Source organism: Chenopodium album, chromosome 1 (assembly GCF_948465745.1).
Source record: "Chenopodium album chromosome 1, dcCheAlbu1.1, whole genome shotgun sequence".
NCBI lineage: Eukaryota > Viridiplantae > Streptophyta > Magnoliopsida > Caryophyllales > Amaranthaceae > Chenopodium > Chenopodium album.
Window position 1 is genome coordinate 36,731,897 of NC_137834.1, and position 9,531 is coordinate 36,741,427.

At 39.6% G+C, this 9,531-nt stretch overlaps 1 non-coding gene across 1 annotated transcript; it reads left to right on the forward strand.

The window, feature by feature from the left end:
• Positions 1–6,956: 6,956 nt before the first annotated feature.
• On the forward strand, positions 6,957–7,063 carry LOC145564876 (small nucleolar RNA R71). Its single transcript, XR_014094920.1, has one exon. It is a non-coding gene; the product is annotated as a small nucleolar RNA R71 (small nucleolar RNA).
• Positions 7,064–9,531: the final 2,468 nt, after the last annotated feature.

Below are 9,531 nucleotides of genomic sequence, written 5' to 3' on the forward strand. Positions count from 1 at the left end.
AGTTACTAACGTGTGTATTTTGTTATTAGAAAGAGGTACGAGGCATCAAAGTAAGTGATTTAATTGATAATATGATGTAGATATCATGTTGATATTATTATTATGATATTCCTAGTATCATGTCTAGGGTATTTTTAATATTAAATATGCTTATTATGATTGCTATGATGCCTTTTATGTTCTTCCTAATATTAATTCATGTTAGTATCATGTCAGGGTTAAAGATTTGATTTTTATTGCTTAGTGACATGCTAGGGTTTGTTATTAATCTTATTAGTATCATGCCTAGGATCTTGCTATTTTTATTAACATGAACATGATTATGATTATAATTGTTATGATTTATGATGATTATGAATATTATAATTTAATTTTATGATGATGATGATTATTATTATTCATGCTTATTCTAATGCTCGATTATTTATTATGTTGCTTGATATTTATTGTTATTGCTTGATCACCTTTATTGCATGTTTAAAGGGAATTTGGTACTTGTAATCACGCTTAATAAGATAATTAATAATCTTGTTTAGGGTTATTGTGATTATAATTCAAGTGATCGCCAATAATAGATTTATTTGTGCATTATATTCAACCAACATAGATAAACAGGTTTAGGGTTAATTCTATTGATTGCATGTTAATTAAAAAGCGCACATGAATACGATCAGAATAAAGTAGAGGCCTATTATTAGGGCAGGTTCAATCTCTTTTAGGTTGGATTTGTACCATCATCCCCGAACCCTTATTTGGTTCATGACCTTATGGAGTTGACGATCTCTTGGATCGTTGAGGGGTGTAACCTTCACCTCGTAAACGGTTTACAAGTTCCTTAAAAACTTGTTGGCGACTCTTTTGCTCTATCTTCTCCCCTTTTGGACGCCACCGTACTTTAGTGTATGATCACAGTGGGGTTCAAGCTAGTGGGATTTTAAAGGCTTGAAATTATTCCCTACATCAATGCGTCAATTAACCAGATTGTAAAGGGCTTTCGCTACGTATTACAATCACAAAATTAATCTACCGGTATTAAATCTCATCTCTCGAATCTCGACTTAACCATTTATAAATTAACCTGCCTATTGAACCTAGACCTAAACATCAATTCTCATCTGTCGAATCTCGAATCAATATTGTTAAACTCATGCATAAAAGATCTGCGCAAATCTAGTCACAGAGCATTAAATCAATCAATAGGAAATTAATCTAGTATTGGTAATTAACAACAACAATTTACCCCTTCATATTATTTATGGATCACCACAAACCCTAGAAATAGAACTACTCACACATAATTAAATATAAACTAATCAAAGCAATAAAATAAGACATGATTAAAGTAATAGAATAAATAACTAGGATTAAGAGAAGAGGAATCGTTACCAAAATAAATCTGGAATTAAGAGTAGAATTAAGAACAAAGGTTTAGAGAGAGAATTCTAAGAGAATAATTAAGAGAGTAAAGAAAAAGTAAGAAGAGAGAAGAAGAAGAGATCCTAAAATCGTATCACGGAGGAGTCTTTATACTCCGTACAAAATCCTAAATTAAAACAAATTAAAACTACGTTAAACATCTCCTAAGGAATACACGCTCCCGATCGGGCGAGGCACCGCCCGATCGGGCGCGCCTTTTTTTGCTCCTAATACTAAACTCGCGCCCGGCCGGGCGTGTCACCGGGCGCCAGCCAAAGCTTCTCCCACCCGGCCGGGCGCGCCTCCGGGCGCTAGCCTTTTTGGCCGGGCGGCTTATTTGGGCCACTATTTGGACTTCGATTGGGCTCCAACTCTTCGGGCCAATCTGGGTTTCCTCTTCCGGTCTTGAATACTCGGTCCAAATGCCCCGGTATCACCTATACCGAGCCCTTAATCACCAGTTCGATGGCTCTAACCGGCCCTGGGCTATAAACTCTGGTCGTGCTTCTCTAATGCTCGTGATTGCTCCAAAATATCTCGGGAAAATACTCCAAAAGCATAAATCCCTGCAAAAGTCAACCAAATCTACGAAAACACTAGAAAACACCAATTAGTAATAAAAGTGGCTCTAAAGAGCCGAAAACACTACTAATTATGACCAAGGGACGGGGGTAAAATACTATATAAAATAGACACATCAAACTCCCCCAAGCCAAACCTTTTCTTGTCCCTAAGCAAAGATCTCATCAATGAATCAATAAATATGCTTCACCCCAAAAAGTAAAAATCAAGCACAAACGATTCAGGGTAAATCAAATAAACATGCTTCAGAGTCAACCAATCTAGTCCATCTAATTACCAATCTTCCCTAACAATTGCCAAACAGAGCAAACCACAAGAGCATATAGAATTCAAGACTAGTGCTCACACACTCAACTCTCATTTATGTGGTGAGTAAAAGATGTACTCGATCGCTCTCCATCCAACCCCTTTATGTGAACAATGCCCTCCCAACTCACACTCTCGTGTGTATAAAAACAATATACGCTCAATCCTACTAGTCGACTCGAAATATGCCAAATCATAACTTGCATTGATAAACAACACTTTCACATTCATACAATTCTATGCACAAAGGTCGGAAGGTCTTTAAAGCTTGTAATGTAAGGCTAGGGTAAAGGGTAGGATAAATTTGGGAATAAGTGAGAGAAAAGCTATGCTTAAAGGAGCTATATCCTAATAAAACCCATGATCAAAATAAATAGTGATCATACATCTCCTACATAACCAGCTCTAACACCAACCAAATAAACTCCAATCATAATAAATAAACCCGACTCTTACAATTTCACTCATAAAATATAATAATGAAGAAGTAGAGTGAATAAACAAACTTTATTTTCCAAACTTGAATATTTTTTCATTGAAGCTAAATTATTTTTCTTTTGATCAACCTCCAACTAGAACATTTGAACATTTTTTTTCTTTTGAAGTTCACTTATTTTTTTCACATTTTTTTTTTCTTTGAACTTCTCTTTTTTTTTCATAATATCATGATTTATTTTTTCAAGAAAATATAACTCTCAAACTCATCAAAAATAAACATGAGCAACAACAAAACAACTTCTCAAATTCCATCCAAATTGTGCTAATAATAAGCACAATAAAAGTTCCCTCACCTCACTCACTAATAGCTCCCCCAAGCCAAGCTTGGGACTAGTAACCAATGGGGAAAAATAGGCTTGTAATGTGGCTAATAAACAACAAAATGTCAAGGCAACAACATGGGTAGCAAGAAGGGAACAAATGCATCTACAATCATCTGGAGGCTACCTAAAAGAACAAATGCCTTCTTCCTCCTCAATGTGCATAATAATGAATCATATAAACATTACTTATACTTGCAAACCAATACTCAAATTCATTGACATACCAGGAATTATGGAACTATCACACATTCCTTACCAAATCAACTAGTCAAGCACTATATTCACAAGTAGTTGGACAAAATTGACGCATGTAAAGGTATCCAAGGAATTAAATTTCAAATCATGACCAACAAATCCACAATACTCATTATCAATAACCAAGAATCAAAACAAATTTTTCTCAAGTATGGGGCACAGGGAAGCATAATTTATAATTCATTGGAACGTATTTTTGAATTTTTGAATTTTTTAATTTTTTTTGTATTTTTATATATAAAGAAAGCAATAAAACTAACCTAGAAAGCGAGAAACCTAACCTAAGAAAACACACCAAAAATAAATGAAAAGAGAAAAAGAAAAATACCAAACCAAAATCTCCCCCAAGCAAGAATCAGACAATGTCCTCATTGGCTCGGGAACTAGCCTAGCATAGCTAGTCTTGATCATCCTCATCCATCGAGCCGAAACCCGCACCTCCACTGCCACCTGCACCACCTGCACCAGAAGAGCTCACGACCGACCAAATGCTCTAGCCGTTCCTTTTGTTCCCGGCTCACAATCCGGATCGTCGGCCAATACGGGAGTTGCAAGTCCGGGTCGTATTCCTCCCTCGAACAGGAGCTCCTACCGAAAATGGACCTAGCCCTATTTGAAGCCATGTTCAAGAAATGGGTTTGAAAATTTATTGAATTAAAACTGAAAATTTTTTATACGAAAGTGAAGAGGATGAAGAGAGGATCACAAATATGTAAAGAGTTTTGAATTTGGATAAGAAATGGAGGAGAAATCTTAGAGAGAAGTTAGAGAGAATTTGAATTTTAGAGAGAGAAAGTTATGGAGGAAGAAGAAATAATGAGAAATGGTGAAGAAAGAGGAAGGAAAAAAATCCCGTATAAGGCTCGCGCCCGTTCGGGTCCCAGCTCGCCCGGCCGGGCGATCTAAATAATTTTTATGCTGAAACTCGCGCCCGGTCGGGCGATCTATTGCTTCGACTATCTCCAATTCTCGCGCCCGGTCAGGCGCCATTCGCCCGATCGGGCGATCTATCGACTGATTTTTGGATCTTCTCGCGCCCGGTCGGGCGATCTGTAGGCCAAAAATTTCGCCCTTCTCGCGCCCGATCGGGCGGACAAATTAGTCCGTATACGACAAATTTCGCGCCCGGTCGGGCGCCACTCGCCCGGTCGGGCGAAATTACTCGTTTTCAGATCCTTGCTCTCGCGCCCGATCGGGCAATCTTCGCCCGGTCGGGCCCGAGACTAAATCGGCGAAAAATTAATTTTTGTCTTTTCTCTAAAATTTGGCTAACTCTTTTCCTTCAAACCTGTACAAACACTCATAGAACTCGTTAAATTCCCTCATCTCTCCTCTCATAAGAAAAAGAAAAGAAAAACTAGTCTAAAAAGCATTAAAAATACGGGTTGCCTCCCGCAAAGCGCTGGTTTATCTAGGTCCCGCACGACCTCCTTACCAAGTACAATTTCTAGGACCCTTGGCCTAACGCTTGATCGTGTGGTTTCTCACCCGGTCTAGCGGTGTTTAGGGTGCGATGCGGCTTCCTGACATACCCTATGGGACGCCAAATCACCTTATCTGGTGGATCCTCCTTTACTTGGACTGGGGGATCTTCAATGCTACGCACTAAAAATCCTTCTTCGATCGAGTGTTGCTTCAAATTGTCATTGCGTTCAACACTTGCAACTCGATCTGGCGGAACACTTACCGTAGGCTCGATTCGCACAACTTGCTTGATCGGTTCCACCTTTTCATCCTCAAAACCAAGACCAACATTGTAGAGTGCTCTTTCTATTGCATTGACTTCCTTCTGCCATTTGTCTATCTCATCTGAAAAGGATGCAACACAAGATACCGCCTCCAAGGGATCTTTTTCAAGAGCTCGGGGCTTGTTAGAATAATTTACAACCACATTAACACTGAAACATTTCTCCTCAGTTATGGAGCTTTTAGGGGCAGATTTTAGATTAAAAACAACTTTATCATCCCCTACTAATAATGTTAACTTACCACTTCTTACATCTATGACTGCTCCTGCAGTGTTAAGGAATGGTCTACCCAGAATAATTGGGGTTTGCATATCCTCAGCCATATCAAGAACAACAAAATCTATAGGTATATAAAATTTACCTACTCTAACGGGGACATCCTCTAAAACACCTAAGGGGTATTTGAAAGAACGGTCGACCATTTGTAGAGTTATATTGGTAGCTTTTAATTTACCCATATTCAACTTAGAACACACAGATAATGGCATGACGCTAACACTAGCACACAAATCACATAATGCATTATCAATCAAGAGATTGCCAATATGACAAGGGATGGAAAAACTACCCGGATCTTTTAGTTTAGGTGGAGACTTATTTTGAAGTACGACACTACACTCTGCAGTGAAAGCTACTGTCTCTACCTCACTAATAGACCTTTTCCTCGTTAATATTTCTTTCATAAATTTTGCATACGAGGGGATTTGTGTGATTAATTCATTAAAGGGAATTGTTACCTTCAAATCTTTTACTACCTCCAGGAACTTACCAAACTGCTTATCCAAGTTTGTCTTTAATTGACGATTGGGGAATGGAAGTTTGATAATTGGCTTTGGAGCATTATTACTCTTGTCTGGAGTAGCCACCTTCTCTGGATTTGTACCCTGCAATGTAGAATTAGATATGTTAGTATTATCCTTTAGCCCTGCAGGGCTATCAACTACATTGTTTGGTTTAACGGAATCAATATTAGCATTATTTAATAAAACAGGTTCATCAACTCTGGGCTTAGAGGGCCCTTCATAGTTTGAACCACTCCTTAGAGTAATTGCAAATGCTTGATCCGTAGGCCTAGTCGGCTGTGCCGGCAGGGCTCCCTGTTGGCGGGCTTGTAGAGTAGCGGAGAGTTGCGCAATTTGATTATCCATAATTTTATTATGCGCTAGAATTTGATCAATTGTCGCATCTCTGCTCTCCATGTGCTTTTGCATATTAACCAACATTGCTCTAATTTCCGTCAGAGAATGGTCGGAAGATGAGGGGGTTTGTTGTGGTTGGTTCTTCTGGCTAACATTGGGATGATAATATTTCTGCTGCTGTGGCGCCTGTGGTTCTTGTGGTGGTGGATTTTGAACATTAGTGCTCCGGTAGGAAAGGTATGGATGATTCCGATACCCAGGATTGTAAGTGTTGGAGTATGGGTTATTCTGCCTATAAGCTTGGAAGGCATTAACTTGCTCCACGGAACTCCTGCAATCATGCTCCCAATGACCTACAATACCACAATTTTCACAGAAAGCCTCATTAGAATTATTATTAATCGCAGAAACATTGGCTACATTAGCAGTGCTCAGATTATCTAACTTTTTGGCAAATAGAGGTTAGTTGAGCTTGCAAAAAGGATACAGAATCGACACTATGCTTCCCCTTGTTAGCAAATCCTCTGGGATTCCCATATTGGGAATTGTGTATCGCCATATCTTCAATAACCTGACCTGCATCATCAACATTAAGATTCATAAATCTCCCACTAGCTGCAGAGTCTAAAATTATTCTAGAGGAATTTCCAATGCCATTATAAAAGGCTTGGATTAACTGCCATTGCGCTAAATTATGGTGAGGGCATTCTCTTTGTAAGTCCTTGAACCTCTCCCAAGCCTCATATAAAGATTCATCGGCTTCTTGGGCAAAGTTCTGGATCGCACTCCGTAGTACTGCTGTTCTCTCTGCAGGATAATACTTGTTATAGAAATTCAATACAAGAGTTTCCCAGTCAGTTATACCAAGTGTAGTTCTATTTAAGCCATTAAACCACAATTTAGCTTTTCCAGTTAAAGAGAATGGAAAGAGAATCTCCCTGATTTGGTCTTGAGTGACCCCGGCTTGTCTGATGGTGTTGCAGTATTGACAATAGTCGGCGATGTGAAGATTTGGGTCTTCACCCTTGGCTCCACTGAATTGCTTCCTCTCTATCATCGTTATAAATTGAGGTTTAATTTCAAATTGAACCCCATCTAGAGCCGGAGTAGGGGTGAGATGTGGAAAATCCGTAAGCTTTGGTTGTGAATAATCACTAAGCTTCTTTGGAGCCGTCATCTCTGATTCTGCGTCTGATGATGTCTCTGAATTGCTAGAACCAGTTGGAGGATCGCGGTGATTATTGTTATTATCACCAGAATCCGCCAGGATTTGCTTGTAGAGATTTTACTGTCTATGGAAGGAACGTTCGATCTCAGGATCGAATGGGATGTAACCTGATCTGGAACACCTGGGCATAAACAAAAACTAGAAGCAAATATGAGATTTGTCTCAGAGAACTAACGCTCTCTGAGACAAAAGGGAAATAATCTAGACTACAAAAACAATCAGAAATAAAAATAAAACCGTTTCCCCGGCAACGACGCCAAATTTTGACAGGGCAAAGTCGTATCCCCTAATAAAAAGTAATTCCTAAATCCTCTAACTAACGTAGATAGGGAAGTAGGGTCGAATCCACAGAGAAACGAGTCTTTCTATTCCTAATTAATTAAAATAATCCAGATTATAAAGTAACCAATATATTGTAATTAAAGGAAACTAAACTACGAAGATTAAGAGTAGGGAGAAAACAATGAATAAAAGGATCTAGGGCATAGGTTCACCAATAAATAATACTCCAGGGTAAAACATAGTAATCAATCATTGACATTGCATAAATAACACGATTAACAGGCTCTCACAATTTATTAATCAACATAGATCTAACAGGCTCTCGCAATTTACTAGATCTAAGTTCTTATTGAAAATAACCTTTAATATCAAATTAACATCTGCTCGATTCATCAATTTAATATTGCTATACTTTTACAAGACGCAATTGTTAAACGTTAAAACAATTCAATAACAAATTATCATGCAATACCAATAATCAATAATAGTTAATCATCAATACATCAATTAACCAGATTGTAAAGGGCTTTCGCTACGTATTACAATCACAGAATTAATCTACCGGTATTAAATCTCATCTCTCGAATCTCGACTTAACCATTTATAAATTAACTTGCCTATTGAAACTAGACCTAAACATCTGAAAGGAATGGTGTCCTTCGAACAAGTGTACTATTCCGTTAGTGGGTTCAGAATTATTAGAAAGCTAATATATTCAGTGAGGTCAAGTGATTGGAATGCCTGGGTGGAGGCCGCTTCCGATCAGTAATATTAATGAATAATTAATATTACATCTTAATCTTGACTGAACACTTCGGGTCACACCCAAGCATTCAACAACCCGAACCGACGAATTAATTCGGAAGGAATTAATGAGTCGACCGGGTAATATTTATTTAGACGTTGGAAATTCGAGCTTAGAGCGTCGAAACCGAGCGTCGGAAGTCGAGTCGAAAAATAGTGAAAGACGAGACGAGAAATAGTAATAAATCAACAAAAGACCAAAATACCCATAGCATCGGAATGCCCAAGCAAACCGAGTGCTAAGGGCGTATGGCCTAGCATGGTGGCTAGCATGCGCACCAAGCCGAGCCTAGGCTGGCTGGTGCGTGCTAGCATACCCATGCTAGCATCGCAAGTCTAGGCGCTGCCTAGTGCGTGCTAGCGTGCTAGGCACAGCCTTGTGCACGCAATAGCTAGCAAGCCATGCCGCAACAAGCTGTAGCAGCTAGCACGCTAGGCGCGCCAGCTCGCCACAGCTAGCAGCAGCATGGCTAGGCCATTTCTTGCTGCCTAGCAGCGCTGGCCAAGGCACAAGGCCAGCATCAGCCCGCACAAGCATGCTTGGCTTGCTGGCCAACAGCGCTTGGCAGCCCGCATGCGAGTGTTGGGCCTGCTGGGCTTGCTGGGCGTGGCTGCCACGGACAGAAGCACATGGCAGCCCACCTTGGCTGCCTTGGTGCCCAAGGGTGGGTGCCATGTGGCTTGTGGTCCTTGAGTGTGTGTGGAGTGAGGTGGCCGGTTATGGGAAAGGGAGTGGGGAGCAAGTTTGGTCCCCCCCTTCTCCAAGTGGTCCTCACCTAACCACTCACATGAGCTTGCCACTTGTTGATTTATTACTAGCTTGATTATTAATTTTATTTTAGCTTTAAAATAAAATGGAAAAATCATACTATCCCACATTGATGGGAGAGTAAATGATACTCCCATCATTTCCTATAAATACCCAAGTATGGGCATTGGGAATGATGCTT